The 25,761-nt window shown below is 42.5% G+C and overlaps 1 protein-coding gene across 2 annotated transcripts in view; it reads left to right on the forward strand.

Moving 5' to 3' along the window:
- Nucleotides 1-8,982, forward strand: part of LOC137346577 (serine/arginine repetitive matrix protein 3-like) — a 372,584-nt gene extending 363,602 nt beyond the window's left edge. For both annotated transcript variants that reach the window (XR_010968731.1, XR_010968732.1), the window contains exon 13: nucleotides 7,841-8,982. The gene's annotated coding sequence lies outside the window, so the exon portion shown is untranslated. The remainder of the gene's footprint in view (nucleotides 1-7,840) is intronic.
- The last annotated feature ends 16,779 nt before the right edge of the window (nucleotides 8,983-25,761 follow it).

Genomic DNA, 25,761 nt, shown 5'->3' on the forward strand with positions numbered 1-25,761 from the left:
TCCCTCTCAGCCTTCACCTGGTCTTACTATAACAGGGTTTAATTTTAATCACACTGTTTTTAGCTCCCCTTTGGTGAATCCTTGTTCACTGCTTTCCAATTATAAGGCAGAGAAACAGCACAAACAGGTTTACTTAGGTTTAAGGAAGAGAAGTTGAAATTTATTAAACTTAACTAATTTGGTTAATGCCTCCGGATACACGCCGCGCCCCACGCTAGCATGCATACGCGATACACACATGCAAATAGAGACAGAAAAGAGCAGAAGAGAAATAAATTGGAAAAGTTTGAGGCAATATCTGAAGAGTTTTTGTTACGGTTCTTCAAGCTCATTGTAGGGTCTTTAATTGTAGGTAGATCTTGCTTTTCGTTGGGGCCCAGTATTCTTCTTAAACCTTGTTTGCTGTGGGAGACCTTTCCCTCTTGGGGTTCATGTGTCTACAGTGGATTCGGAGGCTTGTGAGAAAGAGATGGGAGCAGACAGGAGAGATCTCAGTCCAGGAGCAAACAGTCTTTCTGAGTTTAAAGTCTCTGTGGCCAATTCAAAAGAAAACCCTAGAACAGCCAATGAGTTATGCGACCAGCTGGTCCAACCAGATCTGGCCCTTGTGGATTGTATCCTCCTTAGCAGGCCCTGGAATGTGCTTTCTCAACTTTGATGCCTGTTGTATGTAAGTGTTATTTTCCAGCCACGGATGATCTTTTTAACAAGTCACTTCCTCACTCCAACAACAGTTAAAAATCAATGTTCATGACAAAATTGATGTGCCTCATTCTTGGCAGGTTGGGGCCTAGCATGACACCAGGTATTTCCTGTCCACAAAAAAGCAGGACAAATCCAATCTGGCCAATTACCACCCCATCAGTTTAATCTCAATCAACAGCAAAGTGATGAAGGTGTTGTCAGCAGTGCTATTGAATGGCACTTACTCACCAATAGCCTGCTTACTGATGCTCATTTGGATTCCAGCAAGCTCCTGACCTCATTACAGCCTTGGTGCAAACATGGACGAAGGAACTGAATTCCAGAGGTGAAGTGAGAGTGACTATCCTTGACATCAAGGCAGCATTTGACCAAGTGTCACATCAAGGAGCTTGAGTAAAACGGAAGCCAATTGGATTCAGAGGGGAAACTTTTCACTGGCTGGAGTCATACCAAGTACAAAGGAAGATGGTTGTGGTTGTTGGAAATCAATCATCTCAGCCCCAGAACATCATTGCACAATTTCCTCCTGGCAGTGTCCTATCCCCAACCATCATCAGCTGCTTCATCAATGACCTTCCCTTCATCATAAGATTAGATGTCGGGTTGTTTGCTGATGATCACAGAGTGTTTAGTTCCATTCACAACTCCTCAGATAATGAAGCAGTCTGTGCCTGTATGCAGAAAGACCTGCACAACATTCAGGATTGTGCTAATAAATGGCAAGTAACATTTGTGTCACACACTGACTATCTTCAACAAGGTAGAGTCTTAACCACTTCTCCTTGATATTCAATGGTATTACCATTACCGAATCCCCCACCATCAACATCCTAGGGGGCCGCCATTGACCAGAAACTCAACTGCACCAGCCACATAAATACAAAGGCTATAAGAATAGTCAGAGGCTGAGTATTCTGTGGTGAGTGAATCACCTCCTAAATCCACCAAAGCCTGTCTACAAGGCACAAGGCAAGAGTGTGATGGAATACTCTCCACTTTCCCGGATGGGTACAGCTCCAACAACACTCAAGAAGCTCGACACCATCCAGGACAAAGCGACTTGCTTGCTTGATGCCCCAACCATCACCTTATACTTTCATTTCCTCCACCGCTGGCGCACAGTGGCAGCAGTGTGTGCCATCTATAAGATGCACTGCAGCATCTCACCTAGGGCTCCTTCGACAGCACCTCCAAAACCCACAATCTTTGATGCCTAGAACGAAAAGGACAACAGGCACATGGGAAAACATCAACTGCAAGTTCCACTCCAAATCACGCATCATCCTGACTTGGAAATATATCGCCATTCCTTCATCGTTGCTCGAACTCCCTACCTGACAGCACTGTGCGGGTACTTACACCACATGGACTGCAGTGGTTCAAGAAAGCAGCTCACCAGCACCACCTCATTATGGATGGGCAATGAATGCTGACCTTGCCAGTGACATCCACATCCCATGAACAAATAAAAACAAAAATTGCTGCAATTCTGGTCATACCGTTAGAATTCTGTCAGGGAGTTGGAATTCTGGGTTAGATATTTGATATTCTGGCCTGGATTTTAGCGTGGTGGCAAGTTCTGTGAGGGAGCTATGGAGAGGAGACTGTTGTGAGATCAGGAATCCCGTAAGAACAGCTTTCCCGAATGACAAGAACAAAAGAAATAGGAGCAGGAGTAGACCATATGGCCCATCGAGCCTGCTCCGCTATTCAATACGATCATGGTTGATCTTTGGCTTCAACTCCACTTTCACCTACAGAATTAAACTGCAGTGGTCCTTTAAGTGGGTTTCCTGCCCATAGGCAGCCTTTTTGACAGACTGGAGGCATTTCGGGCATGAAGCCTGCTTTGTTTCATTTATGGGATGTGAGCATCACTGGCAAGGCCAGCATTTATTGCCCAATACTAATTACCCTTGAGAGGGTGGTGGGGAGCCCCTTTGAACAGCTGCAGTCCATGTAAGTACATGTACAGTGCTGTTGGAGAGGAAGATCCAGGATTTTGACCCAGTGACAATGAAGGAATGGCTTCACAGGGCTGAAGCCTACAAGAGCAGGTAAGTGTATTGGGGAAGTGAGAGAGATTGGGGTGGGAGGAGGCCTGATTCCAGGGATATGGTTCTGTTGTTGGTCTAGGGGGGTGCGATGTTGGTCAGGGGAAGCAGACGAATCGTGGAGTGGGGGTTTTACTAAATTAACTTGTTTGGCCTGGAGGAAGCACTCCTGTTGCTCCTAGCCCATGAGCAGTGCTGTAAGGGCACGTATGGATTCAGCCCCTCTCGCCTCCTAACGATGGCAAACTTGTAAAGGTCGGGGAAACCCGGCTGTCTGGGGTTAAAGGCATGCAACCTCATTATAATATTTAAATAACAGCCTGCTTCACCCACCCCTCATCCCACAGTTAAGATTTAGCCCTCTGTGTCAGATAGTTAGAATTCTGGATCATATTGAGATTCTGGGTTCCATCATTGTAATTCTTTCAGATACTTGGAATTCCATATCAGCTAATTGGAACTTGTCAGATCATTGGAATTCTGTGACAGATAGTTGGAATTCTGTGACAGATAATTAGAATTCTGTGTCATATAGTTGGAATTCCACATCAGAAAATTGAAATTTGTCAGATTATTGAAATTCTGGATCATATGATTGGAATTCTATTTCAAATATTACTCACAATATTTCAGAAAAACACATGCAGATTATTGTCCAGAATAGTCAATTTCCATTTTATTTCTGACAGACACATTTCTATGGAGTAAATAAATGTATTTCTACATAACAGCATGTGTAACATAACCGCCATTAAATTTGGCTTCAGGCTGAAAAACATAAGAAATAGTAGCAGGAGGAGGCCACTCGGCCCCTCAAGCCTGTCCCGCCATTAAATAAGATCATGGCTTATCTGATTGTGGTCTTAACTCCACTTCCCTGCCTGCCTCTCATAACCCTTGACTCCTTTGTAGATCAAGATTCTGTCTAACGCAACCTTGAATATATTCAATGACCCAGCCTCCAAATTCCAAAGATTAATGACCCTCTGAGAGAAGAAATTCTGTCTTAAAAGGGAGACCCCTTATTTTGAAACTGTGCCTCCTAGATTTAGATCCCCCCTTGAGGGGCAATATCCTCTCCGATCTACCCTGTCAAGCCCCCTCATAATCTTATATGTTTCAATAAGATCACCTCTCATTCTTCTAAACTCCAATGAGTATAGGCCCAACCTGCTCAACCTTTCCTCATAAGACAACCCCTTCATCCTGGGAATCAGCATAGTGAACTTTCTCTGAACTGCTTCCAATGCAAGTATATCCCTCCTTAAGTAAGTAGACAAAACTGTATGCAGTATTCTAGGTGCAGTCTCACCAATGCGCTTAACAGTCGTAGCAATAGTTCCCTACTCTATCCCCCTTTCAATAACTGCTAACATTCTACTTGCCTTCCTAATTACTTGCTGTACCTACATGCTAACTTGTGATTCAAGAACACCCATATCCCTCTGTACCACAGGATTCTACAGTATCTCTCCCTGTAAATAATATTCCGCTTTTCTATTCTTCCTGCCAAAGTGAACAACCTCATATTTTCCCACATTATACTCTACCTGCCAAATTTTTGCCCACTCACTTAACCTATCTATATCTTTTTGCAGACAGTTTGGGTGTACTTTTATGCTCTCCCCCACGGTGGGTTTGGAGGCGGGGAGAGCACACAATCGGGTGGGGTGACAGGAAGGAACCTCACCACCATCCCGCCTCTGCCAAAATTTAGTGCGGGATGGGAAGGCCTGTGAACGACCTTCCTGCCCCGCCACCAATTGAGACCCTTAACTGAGTAATTAATCCCCAATTAAGGGCCTCTTACCGCCGAAGCCACAATTACCCATGCAGCGCGCGGCCCTGTTGTCGCACGGGAAGCATGGCATGATAAATCCCAACTCGGGGCGGGGGGGGGGCGTCCCTCATTCAAAGGCATTTAGTGCCTGAATGAGGGACCCCTGCCCTTGCTGCTGACCCCCATTCCGCGAGACCCCTTCTGCTCTGACCTACCTTAAACCTGGTTCCAACACCATTCCTCGGTGTCTGGTAACTGCAGCTACAGCAGCAGTCACTGTCTCTATGGTGGCACTACAGCTGCCAGCCTCTGATTGGCCAGTAGCTCTGTATGGCCAGGACTTCCGGTGACAGTATCCTAAATGCTATGGAAGGCCCGCCACTGTCCAGTTAAGTGCCTAATTGGCACTAAATTGGGCAGGCCTTCCGTAGAAGAGGCGACACGGGGATCTCGGTGTCAGTTTCCCCCGATGTCAAGACCTCTGCCGCCAGCATAAAATTCCACCCTTTGTGTCCTCCTCACAACTTGCTTTCCTACCTATCTTTGTATCATCTGCAAATTTGTCTACAATAAACTCGGTTCCTTCATCCAAGTCATTAATATAAATTGTAAATAGTTGAGACCCCAGCACTGATCCCTATTGCATTCCACTAGTTACACTTTGCTCACCTGAAAATGTCCCATTTATCATGACTCTGTTTCCTGTTAGTTAGCCAATCCTCTATCCATGCTAATATATCAGCCCAACACCATCTTGGGGAGTAACCTTTTATGTGGCACCTTATCAGATGACTTTTGAAAATCCAAATGCATTACATCTACTGGTTCCCTTTTATCCACCCTGCTTGTTACATCCTCAAAGAACTCTAATAAATTTGTCCAACATGATTTCCACCCCCCCCCCCAGCCTGCCCCCCCCCCCCCAATTAATTGAAAATATTAGCAGAACTGAAGTATATTTTTTAAACCTCTCAAGAGGGCTTGATTTATTAGGCACACATTTAAGTTTTGCATAAAGATCAATCTTCAGTTATTTCTAGATTAAATACTTAGTTTTACAGTGTACATGTGATTGCCCTAATCCAAGAATGCTTTTATGCAAACTCAACCATTTCAGGCACAGTTCAGCATAAGTCAGATCCATGGTTTACACAGTAAAGAAACAATATCATTTGCCTAAAATGCCTCCTCTTCTGGCAAAGCAGTCCCACTAAAATTCTGAAGACAATGATCGTACTAATTGGGTGAATGTTCTATCTGTGATTGCACAGCATTTGCTCGCTCAAAAATTCACGTGATACGCAGGAAAGACAAGGAATTACGGAACGAGGAAAGGTCATTCTGCCACAAGCCTGCTCCTTCCATTGGCCTATGCACAATCTATCCTGCAGTACAAGAACATAAACATTCAAAGTTCTTTTTAGATTGGACTAGTGCTACTGGATGCTCCAAACATAGACTCATGCAGCCAACTGCAAACCAAAGTAAGGGGGATTTGCAACACCCTCTAAAATGGGCCTTCCAGGCAGTCAGATTTAGGAAATTCAGGATGTTTTACATTTGGTTTGCATCTGGCTTCCCACATTTAAGGAACAGTGGCATTAGCAGGCCCTGCATAAATAAGCCACAAAACACTTGAGAAGATGTGTTATTATGAGAGTTAGTTTTTGACAAGCGTGTCTGCACCCTAATCTTAGATTGCTCTTAGTATTAAACATACTGTTTCACACACTATGGCCATTCATTAATGGGGCTATTAAGTTTACAGGAATATGTTCTCATGACACACAGTATAGCAGCCAATTCATCTTAAAAGCATTTTTTAAAAAAAAATAATTAAACCTGGTTGTATGGTCACCACAGTTTACTTCGGCAGAACAAGTCTCTCTCGTCCCCACACAAATAGGTTGTAACTGAGAAGTTTATTTCTGGTTACAGTGCCAACCCTGTTCTACCTACTGCACCACTTTACAAAAGGACAAAACTTGTCAGAAAAAAATCAACAGAATGTGCCACATCAGAATTAATCTAATACCAATTTGTCTTATGATTTTGAAATTTTGAAAAATAAGGTCAAAGTGAGATGGTTCAAATGTTAGGAAGAAAACTTCCTAGTAGATTCCTGAACATTCCTGCCAATTCCTAAATATTCCATTCGATTCCTGACTTCCACAGCATTCTCCTGCCCCCTTTCCGATCCCTCCCCCTCCCTAATCTTTTTGGGGAAGTGAGTCACTGTTTTTCCAAGATGATATTGTTGCCTTTTATGGTGACTCAGCTTGTGAGGATTTATTGCTTCCTGGCTGTTGCCAGTTGATGTAAAAAAAAAGTTTGTCATATGGAAATAAAAAGCAATAAAAGACTTATGATTAGCCTCTTAAAACAGATTTCAGTTTTCTTATATTGACTGCAATACTAGAATACGGTTGCATCAATGTAACAACAATTTGCATTCATACACCATTTTAAACATAGAAAAATGTCAGAGGCATGAGGGGAAAAGAAAGCCAGACCTTAAGTCCTGTTATATTGAATCATAGAATCAGACAGCATAGCAGGAGGCCACTCAGCCCATCATGTCTGTTCCAGCTCTTTGAAAGAGTTCAATTAGTCTACTCACCTGCCTTTCGCCATAGTATTGCAATTATTTCCTTTACAAGTATCTATCCAATTCCCTTTTAAAAGCAACTGTTTATTCTGCTTTCCCCACCCTATTCAGGCAATGCATTCCAGATCATAACAACTCGCTGCTTAAAAAAAAATCGCCTCATCTCTAGTTCTTTGGCCAGGAGATAAATCAGCTCTGATGGGGAGTTGAAGGGAGGTCAGGTCGCTAAAGAATCAGACTTACTTAAAAGGCTGGATAACCCAATACTGACCAGGTCAGAGACTGAGTGGATATGGTAACAAATGTTTATATTCATATCATGTTTGCACCCAGGTGAATATGATCACAACACAGACTTTTTTGCATTCATGTTAACATTTCTGAATAATGTCCTTGTAACTCAGTCAAAGGAAGAACCATAATGGGGCAAATTTCCCTGCAGCGGCGCCTGTGGTTATTTGGGCACAGCGAATACAGGATAATCAGGGAGGAGCATGTTTCCTCCCCACCCAGGTTTCCTGTATAAATGATCCAAAAGCCCCAGGTGCCCGAACAGGAAAATCTGCCTGTTGTGTTTGTGAGGCACAAGAGACTTGCCACTTTATTGCCATTGCTCGCTGTGTACACTGTTATCTAATCCAGGTTCATTCCTGTCTCCCTTCCCTGTTTGTTTTCGGTGTCCCGTTCATTCAGTGCACGTAAGCGACCCATCCCGTACTACAGACCGAGCCCATCATCGCCCAGCTCCCTCAGCAGTTACTCTTCCTACAGCAGGAGCCGAAGCCGCAGCTACGACAGCTACAGCTCGTACAGCCGGAGCCGGACTCGCAGCCGGAGCAGGAGCCGGACTCGCAGCCAGACTGCCAGCTACGACAGTCGGAGCAGCTCGGAAAGTACAGGCTTTTAGAGGGGATTAAAGAAAATATACACAAACACAGATAAAACTGAATCACACCTGTAAACATCAGTTACTGACTTATTTTCAAAATAGGAGGCGTGAAACTGCGAGTATCAGCAGTGCCAATAAGCTGCTGCAACCAGATTTGTATTATAACAAGTATATATTTATATCAAGATAGCCTCGTAGGTCCTGACATTCATAAGTTCTTAGACCCAGGCTTGCACATCATCAGCTCCGATGAAGGGACAGACAAAACAGATTTTGCAGTCTTCGCATTGCCTCCGTCCGGTGTTTCTCCATTTAACATCCTTCAGGAGTTTAAAACTATTTGTCTGGTGCTGAGATTTAAATGGAATACTTTTTTTTTTAAAAAAACATGAATTATAAACCTCTGCAAAATAATTCTTCCATGAAGTCAACTGAACCAAAAGTCAGCAACTTCTTCCAAATAGAAGACATGCAGCTATTTAAAATCACTTTTTTTCTGGTTGACTGGAATTTGCATTGATCAAATCTTCAGAAGTTTCTGCGCTGATACTTTTCAAAGAGCCTCTGGACAAAACAAATCACCAGATTGAACAAGTGGACGGGCAGGCACAGGAACTCTCTTTACTTGGTCTCATTCAGCAAGCGCCAGCTACAAACTGCACTCCTTCCTCAGATTCCTCCTGTTGACCTTGTAATATGAGGGAAACAAAGTTTAAGTCACTGCAATGGTTGCAAAAATGGAAAACTATGCACTGTAAATATAGTACAATTAGCACATGGGGGGAGGGGCATTGTGGCTCCAAGAGTTCAAAGGGGAATCGTATAACACATGCTGTACTAAAGCAACTAATTATGTAGAATTGTATTCATGCCTCTAGTTGCTTTCCACTAGATGCTAGTTGAGGCCTGTTCAAACAGCAATGTTGAGAATGTCTCATAAATATACGAGTTGTTTAAGTGTTGTGTAGCAACAACAATCATTTTGCATTTAATGGCTTTCTCATTCTCCTTTCGGCTTTTCAAGGCGTTGCTTTAACAGCCGTCATGTTAGTCATAATGCATATTTTGTTTACACAGATCTGGTTAGGTTTGTCTTTACCCACTGAGTGACCAGTGAGTGCCCTGGAATTCTGCTACTCTGCCCACGCCCATTTTGTTAATACCACTCTGCACCTTGCATTGTTGGTTTGGAAAGTGTTAAATACCATTGGGTTACTGATCCTAAATTGGTGTCACCACTGGAAGACACTGAAGAACTGCAAAATGACTCCATCAAACCATTTGGAGAGACTAAAAAGAGTAGGATAGAGCCAGAGGTAGACAGGCAATTCTATAGTTGCTTGAAACCATGAGAAAGGGGCCCAAGTTTCCAGACCAACATTAAGCATTTGGAAAATCAAATTACCAAAATCATGATTTCAATAATTCAAAATGTAGGCTTTAGTATGGATGGCTGTTCTGCAGTTTGGGAGTTGGCAGCTTGGAACTGTTACGATATTCGCTATCTTTTCACAGACTATCCCATTTTAACGGTTAGCACAGTGCCCCCTCTCCTAAATTGTTACAGATTAATTGATAAATGGCACACAGACATTATTTATATCCTCAGGGGAAGGAGATCTATTTTGCAATGTCCTGCAAATATGGCATTTCACGCAGCCTCTTGCCAGTTGCTTCTGTTCCATTCAAGGAGCACTTATTGATTTGCAAACCTAACTATTTGTAACTTATTTCCAGTATAAAGAGCTGAAGAGGGGAACTGAAAAGGTACAACCCAAGAAATAATATAGAGTGAAAGATAGATCAAGGATTCATTTGTCACAAGAGATAGCATGTGTTGTTTCATTGCAGTCCCAGTATTGAACCGGCTACAGCAATTGACAAAATCCAGTTGTTATGATCAGGCGAGGAGGGGGTCTTGTTTGACTTTTAAACAGTGGATATGCTTACCAATTCAGTGAGTGTTTAACCCTTTATGTGCTATGATCATAAAAGAACCAATCCGTCAGGTTTTCTTGAGTTTAAACAAGAAAGAGGAGTTTATTGTACTTAAAACCAAATCCGATCTAAGTAAAATAATAAACTATGCTCCAACTTTTACACACACTCACACATATGCACACGAGGATCACACACACTCAAATAGGTTCCAGAGTGGAGAAGAATGGATTGGTTGGATTAGAGTCCGGAACAATAAAAAAGAATATACAGTCTCTGTAGTCTGGTAATTCTGTGGTCCTGAAGTTTCTGGCTGGTAGAGGTGGCCAACTGGTTCAGTATTTTCTTGGAGACAGTGATGCAGATGATTTTCTTCCCGGGTTCTCTGTCTGCAGCAATGATAGACTTGGATGTTTTGCAGGCATGGTTTGAACTTGCAGGGTCGCCTGGAGAGAGGGAGACCCCGACTTGCGTCCTTCATTGGTCAAACTCAGGTGCTTGACTGGTGTAGAGAGAAAGAACTGCAAGTTTTCACACAGATAGAGAGACTGTCACATGATTTTCCAGTGCATTCTCTCTTTTGCATTTTAATTAGATCAGGTCTAAAAATTCCCAATCACTCTCAGGTCCCATTGTCTCAGTAATTACACTTTGAGTGGTTCGTCTCCACTAGTGTTAATGTTCCAAGATTGTCTTGAATGCCTTGTTAATGAAGGCAAGGCAGGTAGCTCATTCAAAATGTTCATGCCATTGTTCTGGTTGGAGACTTTCCCAGACCTATGTCTCCACCTCAATACATTGATAAGTAGGGTATTTAGATGTAAATTGCGGTGGCCATTTTAGCTGCTAGCAATGATCTTTTATCTTTTTTGGCTCCTGTTTTTAAAATTTAATTCAGGTTTCCAATCGATGGATTTAAAAAAATCATCATTCAACATAGCTGTTCATGACACAGTGAATACTAGGTTTAAGAAGTGAGAAGCAGGAGTTTAAGATCTAATACAGATCAGTATTTTATTGGGATTTTTACAGTCAATGACACACTACTGAAGATCTCTTATTCAGCGAATTACTTGAACCTGACCTCACTTTGCTTGATCTTCCTTCCCCATTTTACTAATAACTGAGGTTTTACCCACTTTGGAAACAGGGCCCTAGATATGAAGACAGGTACCTAGAATTGGTTAATTGATTTGTTTTCACTTTTAATTACCTCCACCTCCCCTCCTGTAAAAAAACAAATACCTAATGAAATTAAATAGTATCATTCCTCCAATTTGGGAACAGTTGGATAGATATTTACACACCTTCTATAGATGGATCCAGTGAACAATGTATTCAGATATTTGGAAAATAGCCATTGTGACCAAATGTGGCATTGATATTAATTAGCAATGAACAGCAAATCCAAATTTAGAAATGAGCTTATGGACTCAACGCATTTCTTTGCCTGGATGGTAACCACTTAAAATAAATGCACACCTCAGCCCAATTTTCTGGAACTCCCTCTTAAATCTTTCCACTTCTCTCTTCCACCTTTAAAAACCTTCCCAAAACCTATCCGTTTCACCAAGCTTTAGGTCACCTCTCCTAACTCCCCACCATGTCAAAGCATCCTGCATAAAGCATCTTAGGACATTTTCTTGGTTAAATGTAAGTTATTGTTAAGTGTTTATGTGATAGAATGACAAGCAGCGATCTCTGGTCTTCAAATTCTAAATTTGGCAGATTTGACTTCAATGAAGAAAAAATAAATTGCCTCAGTTTGAACCATTTTATAATTAGTAATGTTTAATTGACCCCTTTAGAAAATGGTAGCAACCCATGTGTGCAAGGAAAATAAACACTTGCCCAGTTTTTGTGCTTACCTGTTCATACAGTGAGGCTTTCAAAATCATGCAAAAACACTGTTTCCAATCTCATGTATAGTAGAAGGCTGCAGTAACTGTCAATAATATAAAAATGTTAGATGTCCTTTTTTGGCATGTCTCAATGCCACCCACCCATCCTCTTGGTATAACCCTCAATCATTTTCTAATAGTCCCAAATCAGTGATTGGCCAGTCAGGCTCAAATAATAGAGTAAAAGTGCAACCATAGACAGGCAATTTATTCAGACACAATCATTCAAGGCCCTCTCTAAATGTTCCAGTGTCATCAAGTTAGATTATGAGTGCAATACATGCAGTATGCTCATAATCCTGGGCTAGTCGACATTGCACAATTCATAGCAGGCTCAACAGAGACCAGTTACAGATTATAATGAGGGTTGCCTATTTAGATCAAGTAGTTTCTGTTGAATGCTGCTTCCTGTGCTGCTGGTAGTAATGCTGCTGGTTTTGGCCAGATCACCAAAATCCCTGAGTCCCCTTTCTCCAGGGCTGTTTGTGGTCCTGTGTCAGTGTAGCCTAGTGGAGGAGATGGATGAAGACAGTGTCCCTTGCAGTTCTGTATGATTTTGTTGATGAGTCAGTAGCTGCCTGGGGATAGGTGGATGGATGTGAGGTCCTGAGGGCCTCAGTGCAGATTTTCATCTTTCATACAGGCACGCTTTAGACAGCCAGGGCCTCGTTACTCAAACATTTGTTTTTTAAAAAAGAAAGCACACAAACTTCACAGCTTCTCTATAACTTTTGCAATGCAAAGTTTCTATACCAATTGAAATACAAATGTAAAACTTCACAGTAAAACATGCATAACTGTATTAAGTCTGTTTACAGTGTATGAATGAACCAGTCGTCATCTAGACAGTTTACATCTCTCAACGTATACACTGATCCATGACGTGTAGACCCTAGGATTTTGTAAACGTTAATTGCTTTTTTACACAGAGGGTGGTGAGTGCCTGGAACTTGCTGCCAGGGGAGGTGGTGGAAGCAGATACGATAGCGACGTTTCAGAGATATCTTGACAAATACATGAAAAGGAAGGGAATAGAGGGATATGGGCCCCGGAAGTGCAGAAGGTGTTAGTTTAGGCAGGCATCAAGATCGGCGCAGGCTTGGAGGGCCGAATGGCCTGTTCCTGTGCTGGACTGTTCTTTGTTCTTAATATTTTCGACACAGTCATTTTTTGGCCTTTTTGACCTTATGGCCATTGTGCTCCAATAAAGGTGTTAGGTAGGAAATTCCAGGATATTGACCTAGCAACAATGAAGTATCACCAATATATGTCCAACTTTGGATTGTAAGTGATTTGGAGGAAATGGTGATTTCTCTTATTTGTTTACATATAATAAGGAATAGAAAAGGACCATCTGGTCCATTCAGACAGAATACAGCCTACATGGACCAATCAATGTCCTAACTTGTCTCACTCTCCTGGAAAAGGATAAAGAAAAAAGCAAAACAAAAAAAATTAGGCCATATTTAGGGAAATAAAAGCTCTTGTGTTACCATAGCAAACCATGGTTAGAAAGCTAGTAGCAATCAAAATACATCATTTACAATGAAATCCTGATGCTATCACGCGAATACTACAGTGCTAAAATTGAGCCGAATTAGTCCGAATTAGTAACCCTGGTATTTTCAAGCCCAATGATTATATGCACAGCAATGCCTCTTTATTAAGCTGATGAACAGCAGCCTGAAAACATTTCAATGGGAGGAGAAGACAGTGGAGAGTGGGGTTTTGCTGTAATGTAATTTTTTTCACTGCATGTTATATTATAGCTTATTATTCAAATTGTCTGCAATTACAGGATTTTTTTTCCAATTAGAACATATTTTAACCTTGGTGTTAAAGGATACGTTTACAAAAGGGATTCAGCAAATCTTTCAGCATATTGCACTAATCTCAAACACAGAATCTACTGTTTACTGCTGTCAGAATAGGAAACATTGCTGTTTGATTTTCAGGATTCTCCTTTTATTTTCTATGTATTTGGCTACAATTAACTTATTTGTCTATATGCACATCGGTAGTTAAATGCATTTGTCAGCAAACCTATATAAAAATGTTTTCAAAAAAAGGTGGCATTTATATGGCTCCTTCAGTCCTGTACAGTTTGGGTTTATTCTGTGTTATGTTGACTTGTATTGTTGAAATGTATGAGCTCCGAGCTGCTGCTTTTTTTCTCTTGTACAGTATTAAATGTGTTTCTCTTAACTTGGTGATCATGAAGAACTCTGTGTGTCACAGAAGAGCTGAGTTTCTGAAAGATTACAGGTTCCCCCTTTATTAACATTCTCAGTGTAAGCAGCGATGCTAACTCCAGTACTTTGTCTCTGTAACACCAGAAATTGCCTGACCTGAACCGAACCAACCCAATCTAATATAAAATGCAGTAAAGGGTCCTAAAATACAGGAGGCCTGAACTGAAACAGGTGGAAAACCAGCAGTGCACCAGTCAGATCTTGGCTGTGATGCCCATAAGTCTATTCTTTTTCATGTCTAGACACATTTACCTGCAGTACACTAGAAAATGTGCCCCCAATACCATCACTTTGTACCAGGTCATTTCGACTCCATTTAGACACTAAGAGAGCCATTTTAACTTAGCCCAGAAACTGATGGGATTTTACTCTCCATTAAACAGATGAGTTAGGTTAAAATTAACCACCCACATCTAAATCCCCTCCCCTCATCCCCAAACCAATTCTCATGCAAGTGCAGATTTGAATGATCCAGGCACCCATAGCAGATTTTAAATCCCTACTCCTCACCTTTATTCATACAGGTCTATAGTTGTATGTGAACCAAACATGCCCTGCAAAGTGTAGAATAATGTAAGAATGTGTACACACATTATTAAGTAACCCAACTCCAAAAAGGAATGTTTAAAATCGATCATGGGTGATTTTAAACAAGAAATTTTTGAGTTCTTCAGATAGAGCTTAAAAGGCTTCAACCAATAACAATAGATTGAAGGGAACTCACAGATCACTTACTTCATAATTCGGGACACGCTTAAAAATGAACTGAAAATTATTGGTATAAAATTACATGTTGAGTTTGTTACAATAAACCAAGTATAACCATGTACACTTTGTGATACCGGTGGGGGTAGACCTTGACTTCATGTGATAGTGTAAAATGGGTGATAACAAATCGAAAAGCCATTTTACATCTCTCGTGATTTTTGTTCCCGCTGGAGATAACAGAAATAAAACTGAGAGGTAAAAGGGGCTGCTGACTCGCCATCAAACTCTACCAGATTGTCAACACTTATACTGTATGAAGATATGTTAGAAGATAAAAGTTACAATGCAATATGTAGTCCTTTAATATTTGCAGAGTGCTTGCACAGTAGATCAAACACAGTAACTAATCAATATCACTGGAATGCCAGGGGTGCAATAGGTGATGGGTCCTTCATTAGCAGGGAAGTTGGACAAAAACAATACAACAGCCCTGGAATGGAACATTTCAGATGGTTTGCAGCAATAGTGTTACAGTGAAGTTTTTGACAGTATTGAATTATAAACAAAACGAAAGCGATTAACTGTTAAATATTTGGGCAGAGTGCGTGTGTAGCAGTAGATGGGTGTGAATCATAGTCAGCACAAACAGTTTGTAAAAACAAGTTTTGTTTTAATTTGGAGCAGATATTTTAACACCAATTATTAGTTACCAACATGTCCTCCTATCTTTTTTGATAAATTAGCAAAATCACACTTATTGCATTTTGCGCCGCATGGTATGGTATAAAGGGAAAAGAAACATGAAGTGATTCATTGTGGGGATTTTGTTGCTTTGCTGGATGACTTATGAGGCTGATTATCCAATTTACTTTTTCCTATAAACTACAGATTAGCTTAACACTGTTTACTGGAGATTGTCAATTGATTGGTCCTTGAAACTAGAGTTATTGGCATTCTCAGCACTTTTCTTGTAATCATCCATTCCAAAATGACCCAATCATCGCCTGTTTCGCTAATTGGTGGCTGCTCTACTCTGACATAACTGTTTTTTTGAAAGACTGGTAAATCAAAAAGCAATAAGGAAGAAGGGGTGATCTGCCGCTTTAACAAAAGGCACAATAGGACCTGCACTATTTAGCACCAGTGTACACCTCAGTCATTGCCACCCGCACAGTGCTGGAGCAGTTATTTGTAAAAACCGCTGGTGTATCAGGGAATTTTCAGTCTTCCTCAAGCTTGATCAATTCTTAACGCTTTTTTTTTGTCTCCTGCGATGTTCAACAAGATAAGGAGGTAGAACAAATAAAAATTCTGCAGCTGTTTGTAGAATGCATTTTGAGATTGTGTATGACTTAGTAATTAGTGTAACTAGTTAACATGAAATAAAGAGTATATGATAAACATGTGAAAATTCTTTGATTTCTGCTGCAGAGGCAGAGACATTGAAATGCCCCCGTAGGTACTGAATGTTGTTTTTGCTCCAAACTTCCTTTCTTCCTCTCCCACTAACTGGACTGGAGCCTTGGCCCTGTCTGCTCTTTCCATTGAACCTAAAAGATCCTGGTGGCACTGTTTCAAAGAGCAGGGGAGTTCTCCCTCGTGATGTGGACAATATTTATCTCTCAACTAGCAACAGTAAATATAGATTATCTGGTCATTATCACAGTTGCTGTTTGTGGGCTCTTGTGTACAAATTGGCTGCCCTGTTTCCTACATTACAACAGTAACTATGCTCCTAAACTACTTCATTGGGACTTTACAAAACTTTGGGACATCCTGATGTGAAAGGCGCCATATAAATGCAAGTCTTTCTTTACTGCTCCATTGACACTGGCTGTCCACAAGTATCTTTCTCATGAGCCATATTTCATATGCAAGTGAGTTGTGGCAAACCATTCCACCAGCACACATCTGAGGGCAGATTCACCAATCGGGAACGGTGGGTGTTTTCAGTGGGGGGTGGGGGGTGCATGCTCAGTAAATTATTGACTTGCCACAGACTTAACCCAACCAAGTAAGTGAATGAATAAAAAATTAGAAAGGTCAAACACCATGAGACCCATAAAGGAAAAATTTGTTTGCGTAGTGCAGCTTCGAAACAATGGTACGCAGACTAAGTCACATATTGATTCCCTGGGGGCACGGAGCGCCATGGGCCGATACCTACATGGTCTACATGATGTTCCTCAATGATATCAGTGAAGAAACCCACGTGGGCCACAAAGGTAACTGCCCAAGGTGCTGCCTGTCCCCCGGGAAATTGATACAGTCTGCATTGTGCCAATTTGAGGCAGTGCTACGCAAGCACATTTTTCCCTCATTGTTGCCTAACCACTGCCCCCAAATACCCGATGAGACCTGCTCCTCACTGGGAGCCCCTGAAAGGTCAGTCAGCCCTCAGGTACTCACACACACACACTTTCCAGCAGAGATTCTGGTTAACCAGCAGGATCAGAAACCAGCAGTAACTCATCCATCCTATCCAAAGGGCCTAAGGCAAATATTAGCACTTGATTTTCCCTCCCTTCCACTATTCCAACTTGGAGAAAAGCAGGATTGAAGCTGGGACCTTCCTGCTCTGAATGGCTCAGTACCAGCACATTACGTGGTGCATTTATCCATCAAACCATCCACGAGGCTGTGAGAAGACATTTGGAATTTGGAGAGAGTGTGAATTAAGTGCGGAGGGGAAGGAGATGCTGCTTTTTGCCTCCACTGTAAGCTTGAGGCAGTAATTGCAAGTTTTAGTGCAAGTTAGTGTGTAAAGAAAATAAACTTATAACAAACTAAAAAATAGATATAAATAATTTAAGTAACCTAGACTAAGGTGTGTGTCTGGACTGCAGAATGTGGGAGCTTGTGGAGAGTGAGATTGTCTCAAGCGAACACATCTACAGTAGATGACTCCATCTCAGATCTCTCTGGCTCAGAGTCATTGAGCTGGAGTGTGAGTTGGAGACACTCTGACACACGGAGGGAGTAAAGAATCTGGGCACTTGCACCAGGCCTTAGTCACACCTCGTAGAGAGGTGCAGGATAAGAACAGGTTTGGTGTGACCAATAGTGCACGGAGTAAGGGAAATCCAAGTGAGATAGAGAATGAGGTTCTGCAGAAACTAATCCTTTCCAACAAGTACAATATACTTGGAAATCTGTGAGGATAGGGCAAAGATTGTTGGACGAACAGCCAGAATGTGGACCATGGCACCATGGAGCAGAAGGCAGAGGAGGAGAAGTGTAATGTGGAAGCTGTATGAATTTAATAATTAAGGAGATGGATAGCATCTTTTGAAAGCAGGATTGAGAGTCCTGCATAGTGTGTTGCCTTCCTGGTGCCAGGGTGAGGAACACCTCAAACCGGTTTGAAAAGATATTGGAGAGGGAAGGGTCATTGCGATCCAGGTTTGAACCAACAACATAGGAAAGAATAGGCAAGAGGTCTTATAATACCAGGAACTAGGAGCTAAATTAAAGAACAGGACCTCAAGGGTTATAATCTCTGTATTGTTACCCAAACCACATGCAAATTGGCATGGGGATAAGCTGATTAGGGAGGTGAACATGTAGCTGAAGGAGTGGTGTGGGAAAGGGGGGTTCCATTTCATGGGATACTGGCACCATTACTGGGTCAGGAAGGAATTGTACCATTGGGAATAGCTCCACCTGGACTGGGCTGGGACTAGAATTAGAATTAGAATTTTTTAGAATTAGAATATTACAGCGCAGTACAGGCCCTTCGGCCCTCGATGTTGCGCCGAGCTGTGAAACCATCTGACCTACACTATTCCATTTTCATCCATGTGTCTATCCAATGTCCACTTAAATGCCCTTAAAGTTGGCGAATCTACTACTGCTGCAGGCAGGGCATTCCACGCCCTTACTACTCTCTGAGTAAAGAAACTACCTCTCACATCTGTCCTATATCTATCACCCCTCAACTTGAAGCTATGTCCCCTCGTGTTTGCCATCACCATCCGAGGAAAAAGACGCTCACTATCCACCCTATCTAACCCTCTGATTATCTTATATGTCTCTATTAAGTCACCTCTCCTCCTCCTTCTCTCCAACGAAAACAACCTCAAGTCCCTCAGCCTTTCCTCATAAGACCTTCCCTCCATACCAGGCAACATCCTAGTAAATCTCCTCTGCACCCTTTCCATAGCTTCCACATCCTTTCTATAATGCGGTGACCAGAACTGCACGCAATACTCCAGGTGCGGTCTCACCAGAGTCTTGTACAGCTGCAGCATGACCTCGTGGCTCCGAAACTCGACCCCCCTACTAATAAAAGCTAACACACCATATGCCTTCTTGACAGCCCTATTAACCTGGTTAGCAACCTTCAGGGATTTATGCACCTGGACACCAAGATCTCTCTGCTCATCTACACTAACAAGAATCTTCCCATTAGCCCAGTACTCTGCATTCCTGTTACTCCTTCCAAAGTGAATCACCTCACACTTTTCCGCATTAAACTCCATTTGCCATCTCTCAGCCCAGCTCTGCAGCCTATCTATGTCTCTCTGTACCCTACAACATCCTGCGGCACTATCCACAACTCCACCGACCTTAGTGTCATCTGCAAATTTACTAACCCACCCTTCTACACCCTCTTCCAGGTCATTTATAAAAATGACAAACAGCAATGGCCCCAAAACAGATCCTTGCGGTACACCACTAGTAACTAAACTCCAGGATGAACATTTGCCATCAACCACCACCCTCTGTCTTCTTTCAGCTAGCCAATTTCTGATCCAAAGCTCTAAATCACCTTCAACCCCATACTTCCGTATTTTCTGCAATAGCCTACCGTGGGGAACCTTATCAAACGCCTTACTGCAATCCATATACACCACATCCACTGCTTTACCCTCATCCACCTGTTTGGTCACCTTCTCGAAAAACTCAATAAGGTTTGTGAGGCACGACCTACCCGTCACAAAACCGTGCTGACTATCTCTAATGTACTTATTCTTTTCAAGATGATTATAAATCCTGTCTCTTATAACCTTTTCCAACATTTTACCCACAACCGAAGTGAGGCTCACAGGTCTATAATTACCAGGGCTGTCTCTACTCCCCTTCTTGAACAAGGGGACAACATTTGCAATCCTCCAGTCTTCCGGCACTATTCCTGTCGACAATGACGACATAAAGATCAAGGACAAAGGCTCTGCAATCTCCTCCCTAGCTTCCCAGAGAATCCTAGGATAAATCCCATCTGGCCCAGGGGACTTATCTATTTTCACACTTTCCAAAATTGCTAACACCTCCTCCTTGTGAACCTCAATCCCATCTAGCCTTGTAGCCTGAATCTCAGTATTCTCAACAACATTTTCTTTCTCTACTGTAAATACTGACGCAAAATATTCATTTAACACTTCCCCTATCTCCTCTGATTCCACACACAACTTCCCACTACTATCCTTGATTGGCCCTAATCTAACTCTAGTCATTCTTTTATTCCTGATATACCTATAGAAAGCCTTAGGGTTTTCCCTGATCCGATCCACCAATGACTTCTCGTGTCCTCTCCTTGCTCTTCTTAGCTCTCCCTTTAGATCCTTCCTGGCTAGCTTGTAGCTCTCAAGCGCCCTAACTGAGCCTTCACGTCTCATCCTAACATAAGCCTTCTTCTTCCTCTTGACAAGCGCTTCAACTTCTTTAGTAAACCACGGCTCCCTCGCACGACAACTTCCTCCCTGCCTCACAGGTACATACTTATCAAGGACACGCAGTAGCTGCTCCTTGAATAAGCTCCACATTTCGATTGTTCCCATCCCCTGCAGTTTCCTTCCCCATCCTACGCATCCTAAATCTTGCCTAATCGCATCATAATTTCCTTTCCCCCAGTTATAATTCTTGCCCTGCGGTATATACCTGTCCCTGCCCATCGCTAAGGTAAACCTAACCGAATTGTGATCACTGTCACCAAAGTGCTCACCTACATCTAAATCTAACACCTGGCCGGGTTCATTTCCCAGTACCAAATCCAATGTGGCATCACCCCTGGTTGGCCTGTCTACATACTGTGTCAGAAAACCCTCCTGCACACACTGGACAAAAACTGACCCATCTAAAGTACTCGAACTATAGTATTTCCAGTCGATATTTGGAAAGTTAAAGTCCCCCATAACAACTACCCTGTTACTCTCACCCCTGTCGAGAATCATCTTCGCTATCCTTTCCTCTACATCTCTGGAACTATTCGGAGGTCTATAAAAGACTCCCAACAGGGTAACCTCACCTCTCCTGTTTCTAACCTCAGCCCATACTACCTCAGTAGACGAGTCCTCAAACGTCCTTTCTGTCGCTGTAATACTCTCCTTGATTAACAATGCCACACCCCCCCCTCTTTTACCATCTTCTCTGTTCTTACTGAAACATCTAAATCCCGGAATCTGCAACATCCATTCCTGCCCCTGCTCTACCCATGTCTCCGAAATGGCCACTACATCGAGATCCCAGGTACCAACCCATGCTGCAAGCTCACCCACCTTATTCCGGATGCTCCTGGCGTTGAAATAGACACACTTTAAACCAGGTTCTTGCTTGCCAGTGCCCTCTTGCTTCCTTGTAACCATATCCCTGACCTCACTACTCTCAACATCCTGTACACTGGCACTACAATTTGGGTTCCCATTCCCCTGCTGAATTAGTTTAAACCCCCCTGAAGAGCACTAGCAAACCTCCCCCCCAGGATAGGCTTTGAGAGGAAAGAATAATAGAGCGGTCACAAGAATTTTAAACTAGTAAATGAGGGGAATGAGATGAAAAAGGTGATAGTTTGAAAACAAGCAAAAGGGAAGAGAGTAGAGTAACAACAGAAATTGTACTTTAAACACTACTGGTAAAGGGAAAACTAAAATATGTAAACTGATTAGACCAGGAGAGAGAAATAAGAAATGTGTGAGGGAAAAATTAAAGCAGAAGGACAAGTTGAGATGTGTGGCCCAAATAAGTGTTCTTTATACAAACACGTAGAGTGTAAGGAACAAATTGAATGAGTGGTAGAACGTATAAATGCAGAGAATAAACAGCTTGTAGCAAAGGCAGCAAAGTTTTAATGGGGAATTTTAACTTTCATATAGATTGGGATACCAGATTAGCAATTTCAGAAAGGTAATGAATTCCTTGAGTATGTTCAGGATAGTTTCTGCAACAATATGTCCCAGAACCAACAAGGGGACATGCCATATCAAATGTAGTAATGAGTAATGAGCCAGATTTAGTTAACAGCCTAATGGTACGTGAACATTTGTTGTTATTCGCTCAAGGGATCTGGGTGTCACTGCCAAACACAGCCTTTGTTACCCATCCCTAATTGTCCTTGAGAAAGTGGTGGTGAGCTGCCTACTTGAACCATTGCAGTACATGTGGTGTAGGTACACCCACAGTGCTGTTAAGCAGGGAGACCCAGTGACCGAGAAGGAATGGCAATATATTTCCAAGTCAAAATGGTGAGGGACTTGGAGGGGGCCTTGCAGGTGATGGTTTTCCCATGTGCCTACTGCACTTGTCCTTCTAGGTGGTAAAGCTTGTGAGTTTGGAAGGTGCTGTTGAAGGAGCCTTGGTGAGTTGCTGCAGTGCATCTTGTAGATGGTACACACTGCTGTCACTGTGCGCCCGTAGTGAAGAGAGTGAATGTTGAAAGTAGTGGATGGGGTGCTAATCAAGCCGGCTGCTTTGTCCTGGCTGGTGTCGAGCTTCTTGAGTGTTGTCAGAGCTGCATCCATCTAGGAAAGTGAACAGTATTCCATCACACTTCTAACTTGTGCCTTGCAGATGATGGACAGGCATTGGGAGTAAGGAGGTAAGTTACTCACCACAGAATTCCCAGCCCCTGACCTGCTCTTGTAGCCACAGTATTTATGTAGCTGGTCCAGTTCAGTGCTGTGAGGAAGGAGTTGCAGGTTTTTGGTGAAGCAACAGTGATACAGACCCAAGTTAGGATGATTCACCATGTGGAGGGGAACTTGCAGATGGTGGTGTTCCCATGCATCTGCTGCTGTTGTCCTTCTAGTTGGTAGAGGTTGCAGATATGGAAGGTGCTGTCGAAGGAGCCTTGGTGTGTTGCTGCAGTGCATCTTATAGATGGTACACACTGCTGCCACTGTGTGTTGGGGGTGGAGGGAGTGAATGTTGAAGGTGGTGGATGGGTGCCAATCAAATGGGCTGCTTTGACCTGGATGGTGTTGAGCTTCTTGAGTATTGTTGGAGCTGCATTCATCCAAGCATGTGGAGAGTATTGCGTCACACTCCTGAATTGTGCCTTGTAGATGAATGGACAGGCTTTAGGGAATCAAGAGGTGAGTTACTTGCCACAGAATACCCAACCTGCTCTTATAGCCACAGTATTGTAATGGCTGGTCCAGTTCCGTTTCTGATCAATGGTGACCCCCAGGATGTTGATGAAGGAAAATTCAGTGATAGTAATGCCATTGAATGTCAAGGAGGTGGTTAGCTTCTGTCTTATTGGAGATGGTCAATTGTCTGGCACTTGTGTAGCACGAATGTTACTTGCCACTTATCAGCCCAAATCTGAGTGTTGTCCAGATCTTGCTGCATGCGGGCACGGAGTGCTTCAGTCTCTGAGGTGTTGCAAATGGAACAGACACTGTTCAATTATCAGCGAACATCTCCACTTCTGATCTTCTGATGGAGGGAAGCCATTGATGAAGCAGCTGAAGATGGCTGGGCCAAGGATACTGCATGAGGAACCCCTACAAAGATGTCCTGGGGTTGAGATGATTGGCCTCCAACAGCTACAACCATCTTGCTTTGTGTTAGGTATGACTCCAAGCAGTGGAGAGTTTTCCTCCTGATTCCCATTGACTCCAGTTTTGTTAGGGTTCCTTGATGGTCAAATGCTGCCTTGACGTTAAGGGCAGTCACTCTCAACTCAGCTCTGGAATTCATCTCTTTTGTCCAAGTTTGGACCAACGCTGTAATGAGGTCAGGAGCCAAGCGATCCTGGTAAAACTCAAACTGAGCATCAGTGAGCAGGTTATTGCTGAGTAAATTCTGCTTGATAGCACTGTCAATGACACCTTCCATTAGTTTGCTGTTGATTGAGAGTAGATTAATTGGGTGGTTTTCGGCCAGAATGGGCTTATCCTGCTTTTTGTGAACAGGACATACGTGGTAAATTTTCCACTTTGTCGGGTAAATACCACTGTTACAGCTGTATTCAGGGACTGCCCCTATCCCTGTAGACGAGGCATCAACTACAATTGTTGTTGGAAGTGAAGGCTTATAATGATTTAAGACATCTAACAAAATCAGCATCTCCTTGATCCTTTGGCATGCTTGTTCCTGCTGTGCATCCTAGCACCATGCTTGAGCTTTCCTTAACAGTTGTCTTAAAGGTTCAGTAACTTGTGCTAAATGAGGTAGGAATTTTGTCAACTGATTGACCATGCCAAGAAACTGCTGAAGATCTTGGACAGAAGTAGGAAGTGGAAATATGCTAATGGCTCTCGTCTTGTGTGGGTCTGCAATTATGCTGCTACTGCTGACAATGTGTCCTAAAAAACAAATGGATGTTTTTGAAAAGTTGAACTTCTCATTAAGTGTTAGGTCTTCATCCTGCAGATGATTCAAAACCGCTCTAACCCTCAGGTTATGTTCTCCAATGGACTCTCCATGAACTAAGATGTCATCCATATGGCATATTACACCTTCAAGGCCCTGTAGAATATTTGACATTGTTTTCTGGAATATTTCCAGTGCTGATGTGATACTGAATGGTAGACGATTAAAACAAAATCTTCCCAACGGAGTAATGGAGGTTCTCAATAAACTTGACTTCTTATCCAATGGAACTTGCCAAAAGCCACTATTCGCATAAAGCTTTGTGGACACTGGGCTTTTGGATAACATTGCCAATTGTTCATCCACTGAGGACATTGGATGGACTTCTCGTGCCTCAGCCTTATTGAGTTAAGTCTACATAAATTCAAAGATCACTGTTAGGTTTAGGAACTGGAATCATTCCCGAATATCAGTCTGCAGTTTCAGTAACAGGAGAAATAACTCCCATCCTGGTCATCTCTTCTAGTTGATGTTGGATTTGCTTTATTAGTGGGTGTGGAATCTTCCTAGGTGTGAAAAGACAAACTGGTTTAGTATCTTTCTGCAATGCAATACTATATTCGGTCTTCAGTTTCCCTCGACCAGTAGAAAATTTTGGGAATTCCTCTTGGAAGTGACTCCCGGATTCTTTTTGCTTAAACTCTTCTACTTTCTTTACACGATGAAGCTCAATACTTAACAGAGAGATTTCCTGATTCTTCAGAACATACAGTCTTTCTGATATCTGCTTTCCCTTGTACTGGAGTGTTGTCAGTAGCTTCCACTTTACCTCGAGTCCAACCCCTCCTGGGCTGTGTAACTGAGTTTCTGTTGGTTGCAGAAAATGTGTTGATAACCACAGCTCTTTGTCTGATAAGATTGTTACACTTGCTCCAGCGTTGAGTTTAATATTAGTGATATGTCTGTTGACATATATATCTGCTGACCAAAATGCCTGATTTGGATCATTGATCTCACCAAGAAAGTGTTTCGATTGCTCTCCTGAAGGAGGTTGTTTAACTTTGTTAACCACTCTATGCTTGAATGCTTTTTCTTCTGAACTTGTGGGAGTAGAGATTTTACTTTGGCACATTTTACCAACATGCCCTATTTTCTCACAGCAGAAGCATTCTGCTTTGTTTTCTGGACATTGTTTGCGCTTGTAGGTACTTTTGGCTCTACATCGCTGGCAGGGTTTAATGGCGTCTTTTGCTTCCCCCGTCCCCCCACCGCTCCCCAACATTGTACCTTTTCTTGCAGTGCCTCTTTTACAGCCCTCCGGTTAATGAACTGTACGGTTGCTGGAGGTTTCCAGAACCAAGGTCTTTCTCACCTCTCAGGATTGCTTTGTTG

Source organism: Heterodontus francisci, chromosome 30 (assembly GCF_036365525.1).
Source record: "Heterodontus francisci isolate sHetFra1 chromosome 30, sHetFra1.hap1, whole genome shotgun sequence".
Lineage (NCBI taxonomy): Eukaryota > Metazoa > Chordata > Chondrichthyes > Heterodontiformes > Heterodontidae > Heterodontus > Heterodontus francisci.